General features: G+C 40.6%; 1 protein-coding gene across 1 annotated transcript in view; it reads left to right on the forward strand.

The window, feature by feature from the left end:
* The window catches only part of SNX2 (sorting nexin 2), a 625,746-nt gene that overhangs the window by 477,611 nt on the left and 125,083 nt on the right, over window positions 1–23,052 (forward strand). The gene's annotated exons all lie outside the window — the stretch shown is intronic.

Genomic DNA, 23,052 nt, shown 5'->3' on the forward strand with positions numbered 1-23,052 from the left:
GTAAAAGGCCCTTTAGGAGCCCCCCAAAATCCCCATTCATTGCATTATACTTGTCCTCAAAACTCCACAAAAAGCAGGCCACAGAGGACCCAATAACCCTCTTCAACTTCAGAGGACTTCCTTAGACAAAAAATAATAGAGAACATGAATAACATTAGACCATTGAGCTGCAAGGCGATGCCTGCCCCCTGCCCGCACTTTAGTTTAAAAACCCTGTATAAAATCACTTGCTCCACATCTCATGACGTTCACAATACCTCCTTCAATCCCAACACTATTTCTGCATCTATAAAACAACCCTTAGGAGTGTTCCTCCACTCACCCTTGTCCATGCCATGCCAGATTACATGCTACAATCTGCTCTGTTGCACTTATCGTTTGAGTGCCATTGCTTCTGCTTCACTACCACATTCACTAATGCCATCAACACTTTCCTTTCCACACAAAACTGTTTATGAATTTCCCGCGTTATTATCAGAGTTAAATTGGACTACTACACTGCCATCCTTGCAGGCATCCTAGCAAAAAATCTTCACAGGCTCTAAGTGCAGAGTGATGCTGTGTGCAATTCTCAGTATTCTCAAAAGGATATTCATTACTCATGCCATGCAAACTGCTCACTGGCTACCCGTGAAGGAACAATTTCAAAATCCTAACCATTATGCAAAAATGTATGTCTCACACAGCACCAGTATATCTAACTGATGCTGTTTATAGAGTCCGTTCAGCTTGACCCAAAAGAAGTCACCATGTCACTCAGCTACAAGTCCAACTAACCAAAAGAGCTAATGCCAGAGGTCTAAGCTTCCCTGTCTTGTTCCCAAACCAGGGAATGCTTCCTGTAGCGAACTTAGAGCAGCACCATCCCTCCTCATTTTATCGCCAAACGATCTCATTTAACTACCCCTATTAGTTCCCCCAGCGGTGTCTATACATGTTCCCCCTGCTGTTCAACCTCTTTGCCATGTGTTTACTCAATTTCTACTCTATCCAATGTGAGCTAAACATGCAGCTCATCCATTGTAACTACAGTATGTATTTATCTGTCCTATAACTACAGGCGAAGCTGTGGCATGCAACCACTTGTGTATGCCATTTTCATCATTATCTGCAGTCTTCCTCTTTGTAACAGCACCACGATGCCTAAGGGCTTCTGTGTGGGCTGTAAATCCTAATAAATAATTAAAGGGTTTTTCATGCATTTAAGCCTTTCCTTTCTACTGGGAATTGCTCATTCCTTGCTAAAACTATAGTAGGCACTGATACTGGATTACTACAACGCCCCTTCTCTGGGCACTCATGGACAACTCCTTAATAAAAAATATATCTCACACAGAATGCCTCTAGGCAATACCGAATATTCCCATACAGAAGCCTCTCATAAGCCAGGAAAATAGCACACTGGCTATCAGTAAACAAATACTTTCCTTTTTTACCTTTTTGTCTACGCCCTTTCATACTTATCAGAGTGAATCACTCTTGTAAATCCATCAGACCCTCCTGGTCAGTCCAATATATATGTCTGCCTTTAAAGATCCACAACTGGGGGCCCCAGTTTTAGCCATCTGGCTCCTAAAAACTGGAATGCCTTCTCACTAGTACTAGGAAATGAAAGAATCTTGCATTGCTTTTCATCAAAAAATGCTGAAAACATTAATGTTCAATCAAGCATCTTTGTGATCTCATCATGATGAATAGCCAAGCTGGCTACGGCAATGCCATCCATGTGTTAATTCTTCTCCTGTTCTTGTACCTGCCCCATTGCATCCTCTGTACTCGTGCCAAAATGCCCCTGGGCTGATGTGCGCCTACATGTTTAAATAAATACCACTGAATGGTGCCTATTGAAATCACACCACAGCTGACACATTTGCCTCACAAAACTGCCACATCTGTAATCTTAAAATCTGCCTGTGCTCCATGGATACACAGTCCCAATGTCTATCATTAGACCAAAATCTTTTTTTCTTGCCATATTTCTCCTTGCATTCCAAAGCCCCAGTGCCATTTAACTCTTCTAAACACATCTGATCAACCTCTGGGCCTGTCCCACTGTGCAACACATTAATTTTTCTGTTTTGCAAAAATATTTCTTATTTTTTGGTTGACACCTTTTATTCCCAGGTGCCTCTATGTATCCTGGTTTTGCGTATTGCTGAACCTACATGTAAGCTCACTTGTCCTCTGCAACAAATTCATTTTTAATGCGCTTGTTTTCAAAATAGATGCAACATATGAAACACAACGCGCTTGCTCATTTACTAGAATACTAAATAAGTATCCCCTTACCGCTGGGTTACTAAATGGGTAAGCTGCAACTGCACTCATCAATGACATTTGTGATGCCATCTTTGATGTCCTGGGTGTTAGTCTTAGCAGAGCACGGTGGTGGCGCGAGTTATGGTTGCTTAGCTTACCATAACTGGCGAATTTCAAGGGTTTTTCGGTTTTACTTGGAACCATAACGTCCCTTTAACAAAGTTTTTTCACTGAATTTCATAGGTTTTTAGTAGCACAACTTAACCATAACGTCCCTTTAACAAAGTTTTTTCACGGAATTTCATAGGTTTTTAGTAGCAAAACTTAACAATAATGACTTTGACTTTATATACATGTCATATGGAACTGACTAGATCTCTTCTTATGAACTTGATGTCCGCGAAATTATTTAACGTTCGCGGACATGTTCGGAGAACAGTACCACTACCTAAAAACTTTGGGGGGGGGGTATGTTTGATTGTTATATCATAATATAAGAACATTTAACAAATTCAAAAAGCAGCACACAAACACATTATATATAGTAATACATAAGAAATGTAACCCATATATGTAACACACTAACGATTCATTTAAATACAATATGTTCTGAAATGGAATATACCACAAGAACATAAATTGGCTTCCAACATAATTACCTCACAGACACAACAGAACTGAGAACAAGACCAGACCCACTGAATACATAGGACTTATCTTACCAGAAATAGTAAGTGTACTTCATGTTACTCATATATTTATAAACTTTCTGTATTAGATTAAAAAATATATTATCTCTTCTTTTTTTTTCTCACAGAAATGTCTAGTACTCTGGAATGGCTAGAGGACAATTTCCCACATGAAGAAATGTCACAAGATAGTGAAACTAATGGTAAACACTTTATAATATAAACCATTTAAATATTATTATTTTGTATACATTTAACATTATATATTATACAGAGCATAACAAAATAGAAACTACCTCTGAAGAAGCTGTTATGGAAAACACGCTTGACAACATAAAAGAAAAAATTGATTTACTGTTGACCAATTTTAATAATTTAAAAACGTTTGTTGAAGATCATTTTAAAACAAAAACGTCATACCATTGCCCCACATGTATTTGTCCCTCCTCACCATATCCCAGTCAATTATCCCCAAACCCTCTCCATAATCCAAAACGTTTTGATGAGATTTCAATCCCTTCCTCACCTAATACCAATCATGTTGGAACCCCAAATTCTCCTGTTTTTGTTTCTGTTTCTGCCTCACCTTCTCTGTCATAAATTAATATATGTTAAATAAAGTTTAATTTTCATATTGTATTGTGAACAGTTTCCGTTTTTTTTTTAAAAACAATAAAAGTGTCCGCGGACTATGCGAGTGTTCGGAAATGTTCGTACATAAACGAAAATGGAGGTGTCCTGAAGAACACCACACCTGTTCGTACTGTTCGCTAGCAAGTTGAAACTGTTCTAAGGACACACATGGTGTCCTGAAATGTTCGTAAAGAAACAAAAATTAAAGTGTTCTAAAGAACACTATATCTGTCCTTAATGTTCGATATCAACTTAAAACTGTCCTAAGAACACAATTGCTGTCCTGAAATGTTCCTAAATACACAAAAATGATGTGTCCTGAACAACAATACAACTGTTCGTAGTGTTCGCTACCCAATTGAAAGTGTTCTAAGAACACAATTGGTGTCCTGAAATGTTCCTACATAAACTAAATTACACGTGTCCTGAAGAACACTATATCTGTCCTTACTGTTCGCTACCAAGTTTAAACTGTTCTAAGAACACACGCGGTGTCCTGAAATATTCGTTTCACGTGTGACGCACTTTTAATTACTTCAGAACCCGAACAGTGTCCGTAGGACATCAATGCGCATGCGCTAACCAATCTCCGTGCACTTGGTGTCCTGCGGACAGGCGCTTCCTTCGCAGACTAGTTCGCAAACGGATCATATGACCGCGCCCACGCTCATCGTGTGTCCTGAAATGCGGACACTGTTCGTGTCCCCGAACAATTTAAAAGTACATTTTCAGTTAATCCATAATATTTTTCAATAAAATCTCACCATGCCACAAGTCCCACATAGCAATCTTGACTGTCTATATACCTTTTGAAACTTTCCGATCCTTTTTTTGTGTTCGATCTGTCCGCGCACAGTGCGCATGTCCGCGGACCGCGCACAAGCACCCCTATAAAAGACCACGCCCAAGAGCTTATTCCCATTGTGTTTCTGGCTATTCTTCAGAACACAGGGATTTTTGCTACATCCTTCAGACTACACCATCATCGACATGGCATCCTTGGCTGCTGAACTGCCACTTGGTGCTGCACCTGCTTCAGCACCACCACCACCTCCCCAAGGGCCTGAAGAGGGGAACAGGAGTGAGGATGCGGAAGATGAAGAAGAGGGTGATGAGAATGAGGTAGAGGAAATCCCTACTACCCGCACTAGGTGTGAGTCTTGGGTGTGGCGGTTATTTACCATTCATGGGAATGATCCTAAGGCTCGTGCGAACCATGTTACCTGCAGTGAGTGCAAAATGATACTCAGTCGCGGGAAGCACGGTAACTACAGCTTTGGGACCACTACTATGAAGCGACACCTGAGGTCATTTCACTCTGGGGCTATTCGCAGGGTTGTACCTTGCGAAGAACGTAGCAGGTTGATTTCCTCTACTTCATCCTCTGTTTCTGATCCTGTCACCACAAGGACCACCTCTGTGGGACAGCGTCTTTCTCAAGCTGCCTCACAGGCCATACAGAATGCTGATGACCCTTACCTTTCGAGGGTCACAGTTGTATGTGTGTACTGTGACACAGTACTCTGCAGGGGGGAGCGACTTCGGAGTGCTTTTGAGACTATCGTCTCAGAGCACGAGAAGACCTGCTCACTACCCAAATAAAACCCACTCTACATCTTCCTCTCTCAGCTCGCCCTTTCTTATCCCTGTGGTTGGTGTCCCCCCCCTTTACCCTCCTTTACCCTCCTCTCCTACTGTGTCGTGTCTGAAAAACCAAAAAAAATACAAAATTACAAAATTCAAAAAAAAATAAGGCTCTTTTCAGAGCCGCCTTTCCCACTTAAAAAAATAGAAGTGAAAATAAATGAAGCAGGGCTCTTTGGATTTTTAGAAGTCCGCGAACAGTTCGCGAACATTAAAAAAATTGGGTTACTACTCCATCACAAACATTGTAATTTTCTCTGGAAAGAAGTGGTGGCTCTGAAAAGAGCCTTTGGGTGGTGTTTGTAAGTCAAAAATTGTAAATGCTTAACATCTACTTCAAAATCGTTGTTGTAATTCCAAAAAAGGTCGCAATGCATTTTGTACATTTCTCAGAAAAATCTGATTGCCAGCATAAGTAAGATGGACTCCAGCTCTGCGAAAAATGTATGTACTACAAAACATAATATTTTCATTGTGAAAAGAAGACATGCCAAAATCTCTTAGAAAGCCACAAACAGCCTTATTAACATTGCGCCTTGCTTTTTCCATTTGTGGACCAAATGAAGAACGACGAAGCACATTTGTCTCTGCGCAATCCGTGAAAATATCACTTGCGAATTAGGAAACATGTCCATAACCTTCCTCAGTCCTTCTTTCATAGCAAATTGCAAAAAAAATCCAGTCACATGCCCTAAACTGTTCCCTCCACAATGAATTACAATTATGTCTGGATGTTGCTCTGTCTCCAAAGTAGCACAGAGAGGTAGCAAATCCAACCACTTCATTCCACGTACTCCATGCCATTGTACTTCCACATGTGGGAATCCAAGATCTACAGCTACTCCACAGCTTTCTGCATGCACCTTCAACCAATGTATCCACGAATCTCCTAAAATCCAAACAATCTGTTTTCTGAAACACACAGCTGTTATGACCGGCTCTTGGTCATAGGGTTCACTCCAAGGGACACTCAGGATACACAGGCCAGGTACGCATAGTGGTTACTTTATTAAGGTCCTTCTGTTACAAGGATCAGATGTCATCATAGTTATTAGGAGATAAAGAGAAAAGGAACAGGAGCCCACTGGCTCCCACCACCCAGGCTCACATAATCTAACTGCCTGGGTTAGAACCCATTCAACCCCAAACATTCTAATCTCACACTCCAGACTCACAGCCTACATTCTGATGGTGACATCAATCCTGGCTCAGCACACATGCAAGTATAAGAGCCAACCCTAACACCTCCTTTCCTACAACAAACAAACACACCTCAAACACACACTTAGAGAAAGCAACCCTAACACCTCCTCCTCTTGCATAAAGAACAACACACACTTTCACAACAGCAAGATACACCTCACTCTCAGCAGAGTTCCGCTAACCCCAGAGATTGAACAAACAGCCGTAACTAACATCCTATGACAGTCCCAGCCGCCACAACTAACATTCCTAACCAATCAAAACATCACAAATCGCCTTCCGTTACCGCCTGCCACAAAGGAATCTCGAACCTCCACTTTCGAGCACTAACCGCCCACTTCGGCAAACAAACCACAACACTACCGAGACCAACCAAACACAAAGCTCCTTCCGTTCCTCTCTGCCACACAGGAACCTCAGACTGCCACTTCCGAGTACTAACTCCCAAAACCGGGAAAAACCAGGTACTGTCATAACTGCGCAAGATACTTACTAACAACCCAACAATCTACCTGGGTCACCAAGAAACCACAGTCACAACTCATGCCGCTGTCAAATCCATTCCAAAATTCAAGCAACACAGACACACCTAATCACCAGTCACTCACCTCATCACACCAATAAAGAAACGCAACCAGCTGTCACTAAACAACCACCACCAGCATAACGCTACAAATGTTGGCCAGACAAATGAGCCCTTCAAAACCAAATAAACACCCCAAAGTGAACACAGCTGCAGATGAAACGTTGCCAGGCTTCTGAAATTAATCAAGAGCGGACTCAAGAACAATTCCAAAAGTCACCTAAAGTTAAAAGAAAACACTAAATGCAATGTAACTTGCATCTCCAGAATTCCAAGCAATCCCTGGACCTTAACAACTCCAGGGTCACCAAAAACATCAAAGCTTCACACAGCTTCAAGTAAACTCCGCAGAGCTAGACACCTTCAAAAACAACATAGAAGCTTCACACAGCTTCAGGCACTAGTCCCCTGCTAGCTGCCTCTGGACTGCTCCGCAGAGCCACAATCCAAAACAACATAAAAGCTTCACTAGGTTTCATGTGAACTCCTCAGAGCCACCAATCATCACAAAAACACAGCTTTGCAAAGCTTATGGTACTAGTCTCCTACTAGGTACCTCTGGACCCCTCAGAGTCACTAACCAATTAATCAAAGTTCCAACTAGCTTCTATACTAGCCTACCACTAGTAACATCACTAACCCCACAGGGCCTCAAAACACCAAACACCTCCAACTCCGCAGAGTCCCCTGACCAACCCTGGTCATGTACATCAATTAAAACATATTCCAAAAAACAATAAAAAAGATTTCAAAACCCAACACTGGTCATGCACCAACACTAAAACATTCACATACTGCTACAACACACACACAAACACAGGATGTTCAAAATACAGACAACCCCAGCATAGAATGTTAACTGCTAAGGAGCGCTGCAGTCACTCTGGCAGTCATCATGGGTTGCACATCCATACACGCACAAACAGAACATCACGCCTACAATGCCTCAAAAATGGTTATAGTAAGCATTGCAATGACTTACCAATAATCACATTATAAATTGCAGATCTCATTTCCTAAAAGTCCATGTTGCCAAAGCATGGGCAACTCTAAATGCTGAAATGACTCAAAGATTGTGGTAACCATTAATGACCAACATCACTCTTATTGTGCTTTAAGATCACAAATCTCACACCACACACACACACAAGCAAAACATAGTCTTAGGATGATCAGAACATTGAAACATAGTACATCCAAGTCACATTTTCTAAAAGTCCATGTCGCCATTAAACAGGTAACCTAATATGCTAAAATGCCTCAAAACGTTATACTAAGCATAATAGGATCAACACCCTTTGATTGCCCACCTCAATCAACCTCATATGTGCCACTCACACACAACCCCTGTCACAACACAAATGTGGAAACCGACTTTAAATGAGACCTAAACGTCCATGTTGCCAACTGGGGCCAACTCTAAAACCAACCTGCAATGCCTCAAAATGGTTACATCTAAAATAAAATGCATCTCCTATTCTCAGTGCAACATCATTCTCACTAATACTTCTCATGTTAATTCACTACTAATGCACAACAGTACTCTTCAGTCACTACTTGCCACATCGTTGCTCAATCCATTATGACATTTTACTTTTAAATGAAACTCCAAAATTTCTTCTGCAAGCGTAAACTAATCATCCCCAAAAACTACTATCATACCCAAACCCAAACAGTAACCATTTTCTCATTGTGTGGTCCCCACCTCAGACCAAATCAGCATAGCGTCTATTCTCATTAAAACCTTTAGCCTCCAGGCGCATAAAAGGCACAATTACGCTTACTTGGCATGGAAATTACACTTCCCCTTTTTAAATAATGCTGGCATAGTCACTCAGGAAATGGTGGCACACTTGGGCAGCCTCATGCAAACCTGCCAATGTATCCTCATGTACCAGGGGACGTGCTCCTGGCAGACTCCAACAGGCCATCCTTGCTCCAGGACCATGGGGCAGGATGCTTCTGACAACCCTGGGTGGCTGCCTCCAACAGCCCTGAGGGCTGACTAAAGCAGTACTGGGTGGCTGACTCAAACAACCCTGGGTGCTTTCCATTTCTCCAGACTCTTGGACAGCCTCTAATGACTCCTGGCCTCAAACAGGGCACTCTCACTTCTTCCCAGGGGTCTCCTCTGACAGGCTGTCTCTTCTAGACCTGGATGCTTTCCATTTCTCCAGACTCTTGGACAGCCTCTAATGACTCCTGGTCTCAAACAGGGCACTCTCCCTTCTTCCCAGGGGTCTCCTCTGACAGGCTGTCCCTTCCAGCCCTGGGTGGACTGGCTCAAACAGCCCTGGGTGGTGGGCGCAAACAGTCTATGGGGGGCAGTGGGCTCTCCCTCTCTCCTTTCATTCACTTGTCCTCTTGCCTGCACCCCCCCCCCCCCGCAGCAGAGTCTCTTCTCCTCTCTCACATGACATCACACAGGTACCTGTATCTCATTTTGCTTCACTTGGTGTCCACTCCAAGGTCCTCCTTCACCATACCTTGGACCATCCTCGTCGCCAATTGTTATGACCGGCTCTTGGTCATAGCGTTCACTCCAAGGGACACTCAGGATACACAGGCCAGGTACGCATAGTGGTTACTTTATTAAGGTCCTTCTGTTACAAGGATCAGATGTCATCATAGTTATTAGGAGATAAAGAGAAAAGGAACAGGAGCCCACTGGCTCCCACCACCCAGGCTCACATAATCTAACTGCCTGGGTTAGAACCCATTCAACCCCAAACATTCTAATCTCACACTCCAGACTCACAGCCTACATTCTGATGGTGACATCAATCCTGGCTCAGCACACATGCAAGTATAAGAGCCAACCCTAACACCTCCTTTCCTACAACAAACAAACACACCTCAAACACACACTTAGAGAAAGCAACCCTAACAGCCATAGCTATCTTTTGTTCTCTCAGCAAAAAGAGTATCTCAAAAAATCTCTCCTGGCACAACACACCCACCAAACTTTCCTGACCAATCCCTTTCAGTGCTTATTCTCATTTGCATGACTTCTGAACCCAAAAATCCCCGGATGTAACTCCCGATGTCCTGGAACTACCGCCATGTCCGCGGACATATCGTAACATGAACAGCCCTTTTACCATTTCCACTACACACTCTCTGCCATTCCCTCATTGGATGTACCTCAAAAATCACATGACCATGCACCAATCACATTCAATACCTCTACATCTAACTGCATCATCATAGATCAGCACTGCAAATGTACTCTGAATCTCTCTGAGTACAAGTGTCATATCATTGGCAAGCAGCATCTACCACAAATACTGTACAAGTCTTCAAGATTTCTACTTGCAGCTCCACGCATATCCATATGCATGAACACAAACTTCAGGTATGCATATTTTCTGTATAGTACATGACATAGCTCTCAACCATTTTTGTTTTACAGGCGGGTGAAATCACCCGATTTTGTTTTTAGTGGGTGAGACGCCCATTGGAATGAATGGTCGTGCAGGAGGCTTGGCGGGTGAGTCTGCCCTTTACAAGGCGTTTGACACCCGCCAAAAGCGTGTGACTTGAGAGCTATGGTAGATGAACACATTTTCAAACAGACTTTTACCTTGTAAAATCTGTTAAATTAATTTACTGTACTTTTTTGATTTTCCTAAAATCAACTACCACTTATACACCTTTATACTTTTTACTTTCTTTATACACACACACTCAAATCATGTTAAACTAACATTTTTTAAATGAAATATATAGACTACACATATTCAAACAAAATTGCATGCAAACACAATCTATGTTTAAACCTTTATAAAAACACTTATACAATTTCATATTTTTTGTTTTTATTTATTTACTTAATTACTTTAAATTAGACATGACATTGAGGCGCTACTATCTAGAACAGTTTACTTACAGAAATAGTGGTATTCACTAATATATTATAAACTTCACAAGACATAGTAAAGATATTTTATTTTTGCTACAGTTAGTCATTCAATACAATTTGTTCATTAAGAACATATCATATACACTGAACTGATGCAATGTATCTTATGTAAATAAATTAGTTTAATAGTTTTACAGAAGGCACTGAGGATTTCAATAAAAAAAACTATCTAAATTAAAAACAGTGCTATATACAAACAAAGTTACTAATTTGAAGCTTTCACAGTTGCAGTGAAGACCAGTTTCCTGAAAAGAAGCAGCCGAATTCGAAGAAGAAAGAAAAACTAAGTGACCTGTTAATTTAAAAAAAAAGTAAGTAGAATATCACCATATTATATATATTATTAATCAAATATACTATAACATTAATACCAGCTATTTTGGTTTCTTAACCCTTTAAGTGTCAAGGGCGAGGTATCTCGTCCTTGACAGTGCACACGCAGTGCCAAGGACGAGATAGCTCGTCCTTTTCAGCACCTTGTTTTGAGCGATCCCTGCATTGCTGCCCGATCCGCGGGCAGCAATGCCAGTGGATCAATGAAGATCCATTTGTGACGCAGGGGGATGGGGGGCTGCTTACTAGGTAAGCGCCCCCTCTCCCCCGTGGCCCCAAGGCATGGGGCCACAGCGGCAGAGACCCCTGGGGGCAGATGATCACTGCCCCCAGGGGTGAATACGGGTGGGGAGGGAAGAAAAAAAAATCAGAGGGAAGGGGGAGGTGGGAGGGGGTTTGGGGTCCTGGGGACCACTAGACCACCAGGGATTTTGTAAAAAATGGTGTCCTTGGAAAGGGGGGGGTTCCCCAGCCACCATGGATTTTTTATTGAATGAAAGGGGGGGATGCCCCCCCCAACCGAAATAGAAAGGGACACCCCTTGTAACCCTCCCGGGGGGCAGATATCTGCTCCTAGGAAGGGGCATCTGACCCCAGGGAGGGATGCATGAGGTGGGCCCACCCCTATCTGCCTCCAGGGTGGGTTGCATGAGGTGGGGCCCTCCATTTGGGGTGGGGGGGGTTGAGGGCCACCCCCCGTTGCGATACATCATTCGCTGCCAATTTAGGGTGGCCCTCAGCCCCCCCTAAAAAGCAGCCTATGAATTTGCATTTTGTTTTTTGTTTACCCTACTTTGCTTGGTGCAGATGGCCACATTAGTGTGGCTATCTGCCCCCAGGGTGCCCAAACCCTACTGCCCCATCTATTGGGGGTCCTGCCCCACCTTTTGGGGTGGCCCTATCCCCCCTCACCCCAAATGGAGGTGGGGTGTACCTCACGCAGCCGTTTGGAGGAGGCCCAGGGAGGCCTGCATGAGGTGTGTCCCCCAGCCATTGGGGGTGGGGGAGGGGGGCCACCCCAAAAGGTGGGGCAGGACCCCCAATAGATGGGGCAGTAGGGTTTGGGCAACCCCGCAAAGTCTGAAATGTGCCCCAGACTTTGCGGGGGTGTCTGGTTAATAAATTCTGGGGGGATGTGTGCAAATCATACCTCTGCGGATTCCCACGGGTGTCCTCTTTTCTGAAATGCATGGGGCTCCTTGTTTTCCTTGGTGGCTTGGACACCCGAGGCCCATATCTGTACATTGTGACGGTCGGCAGAATGGCTGAGATTCCCCACTGCAAACAGACTGGGGGTTGCTTGCATTTTCGGCTTGCCCCTTGCCAGCCAGGTAGGTGCACCCATGCATGTGAGGTACCGTTTTCATCGGGACACCTGTGGGAACGCGGGACGGTAGGCCATGTGTTGTTGGGGGCGTGTTTCGATGGGTGCGTCGAGCGAAATGTGCGGAAAAAGCGTTTTTCCCCCACATTTCGGACTTTGCAGGGGTGTCTGGGTAATACATTCTGGGGCGATTTGGGCATATCATACCTCTGCGGATTCCCACGGGTGTCCCCTTTTCGGAAATGCATGGGGTTCCCTGTTTTCCTCGGTGGCTTGGACACCAGAGGCCCATATCTGTACGTTGTGCCTGTCGGCAGAATGTCTGAGATTTCTCTCTGAAAACAGACTTGGGGTTACTTGTGTTTTAGGCTTTCCCCTTGGCGGCCAGGTAGGTGCACCCACACATGTGAGGTACCGTTTTCATCAGGACACCTGTGGGAATGCGGGACGGTAGGCCATGTGTTGTTGGGGGTGTGTTTCGATGGGTGAGCCAAGCAAAATGTGCGGAAAATGCGTATTTTTTCCCACATTTCGGACTTTGCGGGGGTGTCTGGGTAATACATTCTGGGGCGATTTGGGCATATCATACCTCTGCGGATTCCCACGGGTGTCCCCTTTTCGGAAATGCATGGGGTTCCCTGTTTTCCTCGGTGGCTTGGACACCAGAGGCCCATATCTGTACGTTGTGCCGGTCGGCAGAATGTCTGAGATTTCGCTCTGAAAACAGACTTGGGGTTACTTGTGTTTTAGGCTTTCCCCTTGGCGGCCAGGTAGGTGCACCCACACATGTGGGGTACCGTTTTCATCGGGACACCTGTGGGAACGCGGGACGGTAGGCCATGTGGTGTTTGTGTGGTTTTCATAACGTTTTGACCCATTTGCTGGAGCCCTTTGCCACACAACCCTTTCTTTTCCCAAATGTGACCTACATTTAGCCGCTGCTTTAGCCACCATACACTTTTGTAACCTGCACAAGTCACCTACCCTTGAAAAGGTCTGCCTGTGCTCTTTCAAAAAATGTATGGCTGCCGTTCCTCACCACATTGGTTTTCCCAATTTACACATGCTAAGTGCATTTGGTCAAATCGTGAACATAAAACTCCTGTGTACCATGGCTCAGTGTTTGGCTTGTGGTATTGCTTGTTTTGTAAAAACACTACAAAAATGGTATGCTCTCCTAACTGCAAGAGTCGGGGGAATGTAGCGGAACATTGCTTTTCTCAAAATTCATAGAAGCCATTGCCGTACCAAGCCAACCATGTCCAACACATACCTTTTTTTCAGTCATTTTCCCGCTTTTCCCCCATTCGATGGCAGTTTCCCCTACCTAGTTGTTGCCTGACCTATGCAAATCACCCCTTCCTAAACTTGGAATTTTGTCTACTTTTCAGAAATATATGCCTTTCTGTCCTCCAATTTGGCTTTCCTGCCCTTTTCTTCCATTCCGTCCATGCATGTCCAATTGGCAAAAATGGCAAAAATCGCCTACCTCTCACAAAACGGTTGATAACCCCATCAAAATAATTTTTTTCTATTTCCACTCAACCTGTTACTGAAAGCCAACACATTGGGGAACTCAGCACAGCAAACCATGTGTTCCTAGCTCTTACAAGGAAAAAACCACAGGCTTCTTTGTACATCATTTTATTGGCATTTTTTGAAAAAACCCAAAATGTTCGCACTTTTTCCTTATTTTCTCTCACCCCCCTACATCAACCTGGGATTCCTGGGTGGCGTTACGACCGCCTACATGTGGGAAAAAAAGGAGCCAAATTTGGCCAAGATATCTCATGTAACAAAAAAGTTACAAGCCATTGAATGGCCACATACCAAAATCACCAAAAAAGGCTCTGGCACTGGGGAGAAATACCCATGGCACTTAAAGGGTTAAAATAGAGATTTTGTACCATTTTGTCCAAATAATTTCCATGTCGTAAACAGCGATTTACAACCAGAATGGCCCACAAATTTCTATTTTTGGACACACAAATTAGCCAACTGAACCACTACAATTTTCATATTATAGAACAAACAACTGTTTTAATTGTATACATTACATTTACTATTTGTACTTTTCCACAACTTACTTTTTTTTTGTCATCTGAACCCCAGTTTAGTGACACATAAATTCAAGAATACCTACCCCTACTAGTTTTAGTTCCCAATGCACAATCACACACCATTACATACATCTTTATCATCTTACTCAAACACTCATGCAGACAGCACACATACCTTCCAGAACACCCCAACCCATATCTTCTTTATTTTTTTCAACAGACCCTAAAGAATGCCTACCAAAAGACAACTCCGTAGAAAGCAACGCAAAATTAGAGCAAATGAAAATAAAGGTGTCCAACATAAGCATCCATCTCTAGCAGAATTTGTAAAAAAAAGTTGAAACAAAACAGCTAATACAATCATTTAGTGAAACACAAAAAGTTTCAAGTACAACAACTTCGCTTCCTCTATCAAAATGTAAAACAAACCAAAAAACAATTAACAGAAAATCACCTATCAGTACAGATAAAACTACTTCTTCAAATTTTAATATAGTGCAAAGTAAGCATACCAAGAAAAGTATTTTAGCCAAAATATACCGTCACAAAGTCCTTCAAAATCTTATAAAAACAGTAGAGAAATCAGGTTCAAAGCTTAAAACCTATCGTAGGAAATTAATCTTAGAAGCATTGATGGACAGTGCAATTCTTCTCAAAAGAAATGTATTTATTTTACTGTTAAACAAAATGAAACCACTAACAAAACTAATAACTAAACTACAAAAAAGACTTCTCAATAAGCGAAAGGTCAACAGAAAGAACTTCTTAAGTATCTGCGGAGGTGAATGGAATCACACTACGAGCACAGAACCATATTTTAATGAAGAAGCGTACAAACAAAAGCAAACGAATACAATTGCCATAAATAGCAGTGGTCGAGGTTATGAAAAAGTGAATAATACCATAATGGAACAAGAAGTACTCCTTAGAAAAATATGTCCTGAAAACTTAGAATTACCCCTCCATTCAACTGGATCAGAACGTCTAGTGTACAAATGGCCATGCACGTCAATGTGTAACATTCCCAAACAATGTTTCAAATCTTTACACCAGTTCCTCAATAAATATGTAAAAAGCAAAGACAAAATCAAAATTAAATTACTGCAAAATATAGATACCTGTCCAGTGCGCAAGTACACAGGACTACAAGGACATTCATTGGCCTGCATTACAGGACCTACTTGTAAAACCACTTTCCATGATATCAAAAGGATATCAACACATCATTCAACTGTAAGAAATCTAGTCTATAAACTGTACTATGCTAAAAGTCCTGCTTTAGCACTAGCAAAGTTAAATAACATCCTTCTACATGGTACAGCAAAAGACCTACTTGAAGAAATTCACTATATCCAGAAAAAATATTTTGGAAGTGAAAGCCATTTACAGAATGAAATAGCTTTAAACCAATTAAGCAACAATTCTACACATGGCAACCTTTTGCTAAACACATACAAAAAAGAAATACTAAAATTTAAAAGTGCATCAGCTGAAGTACCAAACCATGTATGTGTATGTTGCCGTAGAATTTTTTATAAAAGTAACACAAAAACTGTGGACCTATCATACAAAATAGAAGACAATGAAGATTCTAAATGGTTTGAATTAGCGCTCTACCTTCTAGCAGAAAACAAATATGAAATAACTGAGCCCTTAATACTTTGCAGTTATTGCACCACAAAACTTGACAACAACCAAACTCCTTCACGTTCTATCACAAATAATTTGGAATTATACCCAGTACCAAAACCTCTACAACAACTTAATTTATATGAGAGCATCAGAATTCAAACAGTACACCCATTTCAAGCAATAATACGCCTTCAACCAAAAACAGCAAAATTACCTCCCTCTGAATTGGTAAAAGGCATTTGTGGAAAAGTAGTTTACCATTAAATCTAAAAGAAAATGTGCATACTCTCGGAGTGCAACGTCCAATGCACCAATCTTTAATTATATTAGTAAATGGAGTACCTACAAAAGACAGAACAATATGGCAACAGCTGGTAGATTTATATAAAGTTAGACAAGCCTTCCAATATCTTAAAGAGAATAATGAATATTACAAAGAAATTAATATTGAAGAAAACTTGAAAGATACAACTGAAATAATTCGAGAAACAGAAGAAGCTGGTCAATTTGAGCTACTAGATCCTGCTACAATATCAAATACTTTAGACCAGTATACAATTCATCCTTTGCACTGTAATGACACCGTACAAGATGTACTGGAAACTTACCAAATGCGTCGAACAAAAGGATCGCCAATCACTATATGGGAAAAAAGTATAGAAGCACGTGCTTTTGCCTCTACTCTTTCCAACTCGCAAAGGAGGAAGATATGATGATAGACCTATTCAAATATCAGCTTCAGAATACCGCTCATTACGGATGTATTCTGAAGATCCCAGATTTAGACAAAATGTGGAATACATATTCCACCTACTCTTTGAAAGTGAACTAGCAACTTTATGTTACGGAGTTGCACACATATTAAAATCAGGATCACACTTTCAAAATATGACAGCTACACAATTATTAGAGAAAGTGCAACAAAAGGTTGAGATTTTACAAATAAATATTACAAATCTATTAGCAAATATGCGTGGTACTAAAGAGTACTGGTTTCGACGTCATGGAGATGTACGTTGTATGATCAGAAACCTTGGCCCACCCACTTGGTTTGTTTCATTAAGTTGTGCAGAATATGCATAAAAAGATTTACATGATTTCCTACGCATATCAAATAAAAACAAAACAAACAGATATTCTAACACCTGGAGAACTTTGTTCTTTGGATCCTGTTAATGTTTCAAGATATTTTCACCATCGCTTCAATGCTATGCTATGTTTTATTTGTAATAAAACACTTCTTTTGGAGAAAAGAATACCAAGCCAGAGGAGCACCACATATCCACATGCTTTTATGGATTAAAGATGCTCCTAAATTTGGTCAAGACAGTGATGCCACTGTTTTACAGTTTATTGAAAAATATGTCACTTGTCAAATTCCATCAGAAGCCACAAATAGTGATCTTTGTGCACAAATTTTACAATTTCAAAGACAAAAATGTGGAAAATATTGTCGTCGCAAATACAAAAACAAAGGCAAATACTACACCAAATGCCGATTTGGTTTCCCTAGACCAGTTACAAATACAGGTCAAGTAAACAACCTCATGTCTTCAGTTAGACATACTGTTAAAGGAAAGTCACCTAAAAATACATATTACATAAAAAGAAAAGAAGAAGAAAAATATATCAATGATTATAATGCAATCATTGCCCACTTATGGAATGCAAACATAGATGTGCAGTACATTGCAGACAATTCTACTGCAGTTGCACGATATGTCACAGCATACTTAACTAAAGCAGAAAAGACAGAGCTCCAAGACCTCTGGAATGACCTGTCGTCAGATAAAACAGTATCTCAGAAATTATACAGCTTGGGCATACAAATGCTCACCCATAGAGAATGTGGATCTTATGAAGCAGCTGATCGTTTAACTGGTACTTCATTGTATGGTGAATCTGAAAATATAGTATGGCTAAGTCTTGGTCCAGCTAAATCTAGAAAAAGAGTTCTAAAATCATATGAAGATATAGAAACAATAGCCAAAAATGATCCCAACAGCCAAGACATTTTAAAAAACAATTTATTGGACACATACTACCCAAACAGAAGTAATACTTTGGAAAACATGTGTCTATACCAAATAGCCCAAAACTACACATACAAAAATAATATGAAACCCGATGAAAAAAAGGTAAATATAGAGTGACAGACTGTGAAGGCAGCTTAGTTAAACTCACTAAACCAAATTTAATTAATCATATCAAATTGTCATTGAAGACTCCTCAACATAAAGAAGTATATTACATGTCTCTGCTACAACTCTTCAAACCATGGAGAAAAGAAGAACAATTACTAGATAACTATAACTCATATGAGGATGCTTTCAAAGCAAATGAAAGCACTATAACTGATGTAAACTTTACACAGTACAAAACAATGTTGCACAATGAACAGCAACATGAAGAAGAACTCCAAGCTCAACTAGATAAGGATACTCCTGACCGTAGTCAACCTCCTGTAACAGGAAGCCAAGAACCACTGGGAGAACCACTAATAATAAATGAGGCAGAATTAGCTATGATAGAAGTAGAAAACACCATGTGTCAGTATGAAGATAAGGAAGACTTAACTATACTACAATCAAAACTAAACAATGAGCAAAGTAGCATTTTTCAAGAAGTAACAAAACAAATTGCACATGGTGTAAAACATGAAAATAAAGAATGTTCCTGCCATAATTATAAACCTATATTACTGTACATCAGTGGTGAAGCTGGTTCTGGCAAAACATTCCTAATCAAAATCATTTGTAAGTTCCTTCAGCAATTGACAAACAACAAACTGTCAGCTGTTGTCACTGCCCCCACAGGATTAGCTGCCTAAAACATAGGTGGTGTTACATTACACTGATTACTACTATTAGCAGTAGAACACCAGAACAAATTAGACTATTACAAACTTTCTGCAGAAGCTGCAATGGAATTACGCAGAGTATTGAAACAAATGAAAATGCTACTAATAGATGAAGTGAGCATGGTCTCCAACCTGATGTTAGCTTTGATTCACCTGAGATTACAAGAAGTACTCAAAACAGACTATGAAGAGCTCTTTGCAGGAAAACACATTATTGTTTTTGGAGATCTGCTTCAATTAACACCAGTAAATGGTGAACCTATTTTTAAAACATTAGGGCACAAACTCTGCCGTAAAACTGTTGGCAGCATTGGAAATGTCAACTTTTGGCAACATTTCAAATACAGAGAATTAACAGAAAACATGCGCCAATCTGCAGATCTCACGTATGCCAACATTTTAAAAAGTTTGAGAGTTGGTATACTTTCTAAAGAAGCAGAAGCAACATTGAAAACCCGGCACATTAATGCACTTTATGGCGATAATGCATGTGCTACAGATGTTATGGAACAATTAGCCCACAAAAATGTCAATTGTATGGCCTTAATGCTAACTCTTGCAAGCTGTTTCAAATTCAATGAAATCATGCTAAGTAAAGAAATGCAACCAATAATGGAAATTAGCGCCACAGACAAACTAGATGTACATGGTATGACACTACCCATGTGTGACCAAGCCACAACAAGACTAAATAATTTAGAAAAATCAATCTCAAACACAGCAGGCTTAGAAAAGATGTTAAAATTATCCTTAAATTGCAGAGTAATGCTTAAACGTAACCTTGACGTGGTCCAAGGACTAGTTAATGGAGCACAGGGTACAGTTGTTGGCTTTCAAACATACCCACGTGACAACAAAATTCAGTTTGTCAATATACTCTTTGACAAACTTTCAGAAGTAAAACAGATAGGACGCTCAACAGCTAGATTCCTTCTCTTCAAAGATATGTATGTACGCAGAGAACAATTTTCTCTAACTCTTGCATACGCAGTCACAATTCATAAATCACAAGGTCTTACCCTAGACAAAGCAATGATAGATATTGGTAACACAGTCTTTAAAGAAGGCATGAGCTACGTAGCACTATCACGCTTACGTACACTTGACGGTCTATTTCTAATCAACTTTGATGCAAGTAAAGTAAACGCTGATATTCGTTGCATTTTAGAATATAATAGACTTTTCTCACTATACACTCCCCATCTAAACACATATTCTGTTCCACAAAAACTAAAACGTTGTAAAAGAAAACTAAATCAAACTGAAATGCAACAGGACGTCACTGGAAATCCTCCAAAGAGAGTAAAAGAAACTAATACTCCATCAAGTACCACAAACAAAAAAGAATCATTTAGAGAAAGTAAACCAGGTACTTCTTTAAAGATGGAAGACAAACTCCAAAAAAAGCAGTTAGATACAGAACTACCAGGACCATTTAAATTCTCAAATATAGTTGGTGTAAGTTGCTATGCAAATGTAGCAATGAATATTCTATTTCAATTACCACCAATTGTTGACAACATTTACTCACACAGTAAAAACCCATTGTGTTTGCAAATGTTAGTACTTCACAGAAATGCAGCAAACAATCCTGATAACACTTAGTGTTTTTGGAATAAGACGACAATTGGACTACTGTGCTGGAATTGTGAAATTCACTATAAACTCACAGGAAGATCCACAAGAATGTCTAATGTACTTACTACAAGTACTGGAAAACAAAAACATACCTATAAATGAAATCTTTCAGATTTCATACATGTGAAAACATACATGCACTCTCTGCAACAATGTGACACAAGAAGAAATCCCCAATGAACGATTCATATATATATCAATACCAAATTGTGAATCCATTCCATTTCAGCAACTTGTACAAAATGCAAACCATGGTAGATTATGCTCTACCTTCAATTCAGATAATCGCTCCACGTTAGTAATACAAACACATAGTAAATACGTAATACTAATGCTTCTACGTTACAATTCAGATGGTACCAAAAACAACTGCAAGCTGACTGGATTCACACATGGTCAAATATCACTTGGTAAGAAAACCTTCACAACAATAGGTATAATCTACCACGCAGGAGCCACAACCAATTCAGGGCACTACACTGCATACATAAAAAAGAAATGTGGATGGTTTGAATGTAATGATAGTACCATTACTCTAAAGTAGAGATTACCAGCAAATCTTACAAACGCTTATTTGATGTTCTTAAAACCAAAATTTGATAAATAAACTGTATTTAAACCTTTAAGTAAATTTGTGTTACAAAAATATAAACTGTTAGAATACTCCAAAAGCTATCTAACAGCTCAAAGATTCTACAACAACTAATCAGATAAATGAATACCACTAAATTATGCCAAAAAATACACAGTTAGAATACGCCAATTGGTATCTAACTGCTCCAAAATTTTATAATATCAAAACAAATGAAGAATCTGTTACTGTTCCAAAAGAAATACAACAAAGAAAAGTATAAAGCATTAGCCAGAAACAACAAGTGAACACTGAAAACAAACAAACAAACAAATAAACTGTAGCATAACAGAAAAAGGTTTTTTTTTAAATCCAACATGGATTTTTTTTTCTCCCACAGACCCAATGATTTTAGCAATAAATACAGAAACTGAGCAAATTGCACAGTACTCTGATTTGTACTCTACTAAATATGAGGGTTGAAAAAAAATAAAAGTATATTGCTTATACAATGTAATAAGTCATTACAAAATACTAATACTAACATGCTATTTTCTTTTATCACAGAAATGAAGAAAAAATACATGGACTCCCATTACTAGACCAAACAGTAAGTATACAATAATAAGGACAACCATAGCAGCACATCACATCCATAGTATCTAATACCTCTGTTCCTTATACATTTGTTTTTCACCCAAAGTTATAAACAAATATGAATGTGATATGCTACGGTGGTGGTTGCCAGGGCATAGAGTCTTGGGATGCACCCAAGGCTCTATGCCCTGGCAACCATCACCGCAGCATATCACATCCATAGAGTCAAACATTTCAACTATGATCTATGGGAAACTTTTAATGTCCGCGAACAATGTGAGTGTTCTTAGAACACTTTGAACTTGCCAGCGAACAATAAGGACACCGTTTTCAGGACACCCCCTACGAACATTTCAGAACAACGCGATAGTTCTTAGAACACTTTCAACTTAACAACGAACAATACGGACACCGTCCTAAGGACACCCCCTACGAACATTCCAGGACACCGGGAGTGTTCTCAAAAACGTCTTCAAAACACCACCATCTTGTTTATTTGCGAACATTTCAGGACACCACGAGTGTTCTTGGGACACATTCAACTTGACAAAGAACAATACGGACAGTGTCCTCAGGACACCCCCTCCGAACACTCCCCGGACACCGCGAGTGTCCTTAGAAGCGTCTTCAGAACACCCCCATTTTGTTTATTTGCCAACATTTCAGGACACCGCGCGTGTTCTTAGAACACATTCAACTTGACAGAGAACAATACGGACAGCGTCCTCAGGACACCACCTACGAACACTCCCCGGACACCGCAAGTGTTCTTAGAACAGTTTCACTTTGCTTGCGAACAAAACGGACACATTTTGACTCCTTAGAACACCCCCTAGTCAGTTTATTTAGAAAATTTCAGAACACCTGTGATGTCCGCAAACAAATCGAACACAAAAAGAACGTCTAACACATTAAAAAAACACAACTTTCATCCTATCTCACACACTCCCACCCTCCCCAAACACTCCTACACACCAACACACTCTACAAAATACACATTTTGAACAAAGTTTCACTGCGCTGTCCGGGGACGTCCGCGAATCCAATATGGCGGGCGCTACCGAAAAATCTGACGCGCTTCACGCTCCACGCCATCCAATCAGC

Source organism: Ambystoma mexicanum, chromosome 6p, assembly GCF_040938575.1.
Source record: "Ambystoma mexicanum isolate Mex_15411 chromosome 6p, UKY_AmexF1_1, whole genome shotgun sequence".
In the NCBI taxonomy this organism is placed as follows: Eukaryota; Metazoa; Chordata; class Amphibia; order Caudata; family Ambystomatidae; genus Ambystoma; species Ambystoma mexicanum.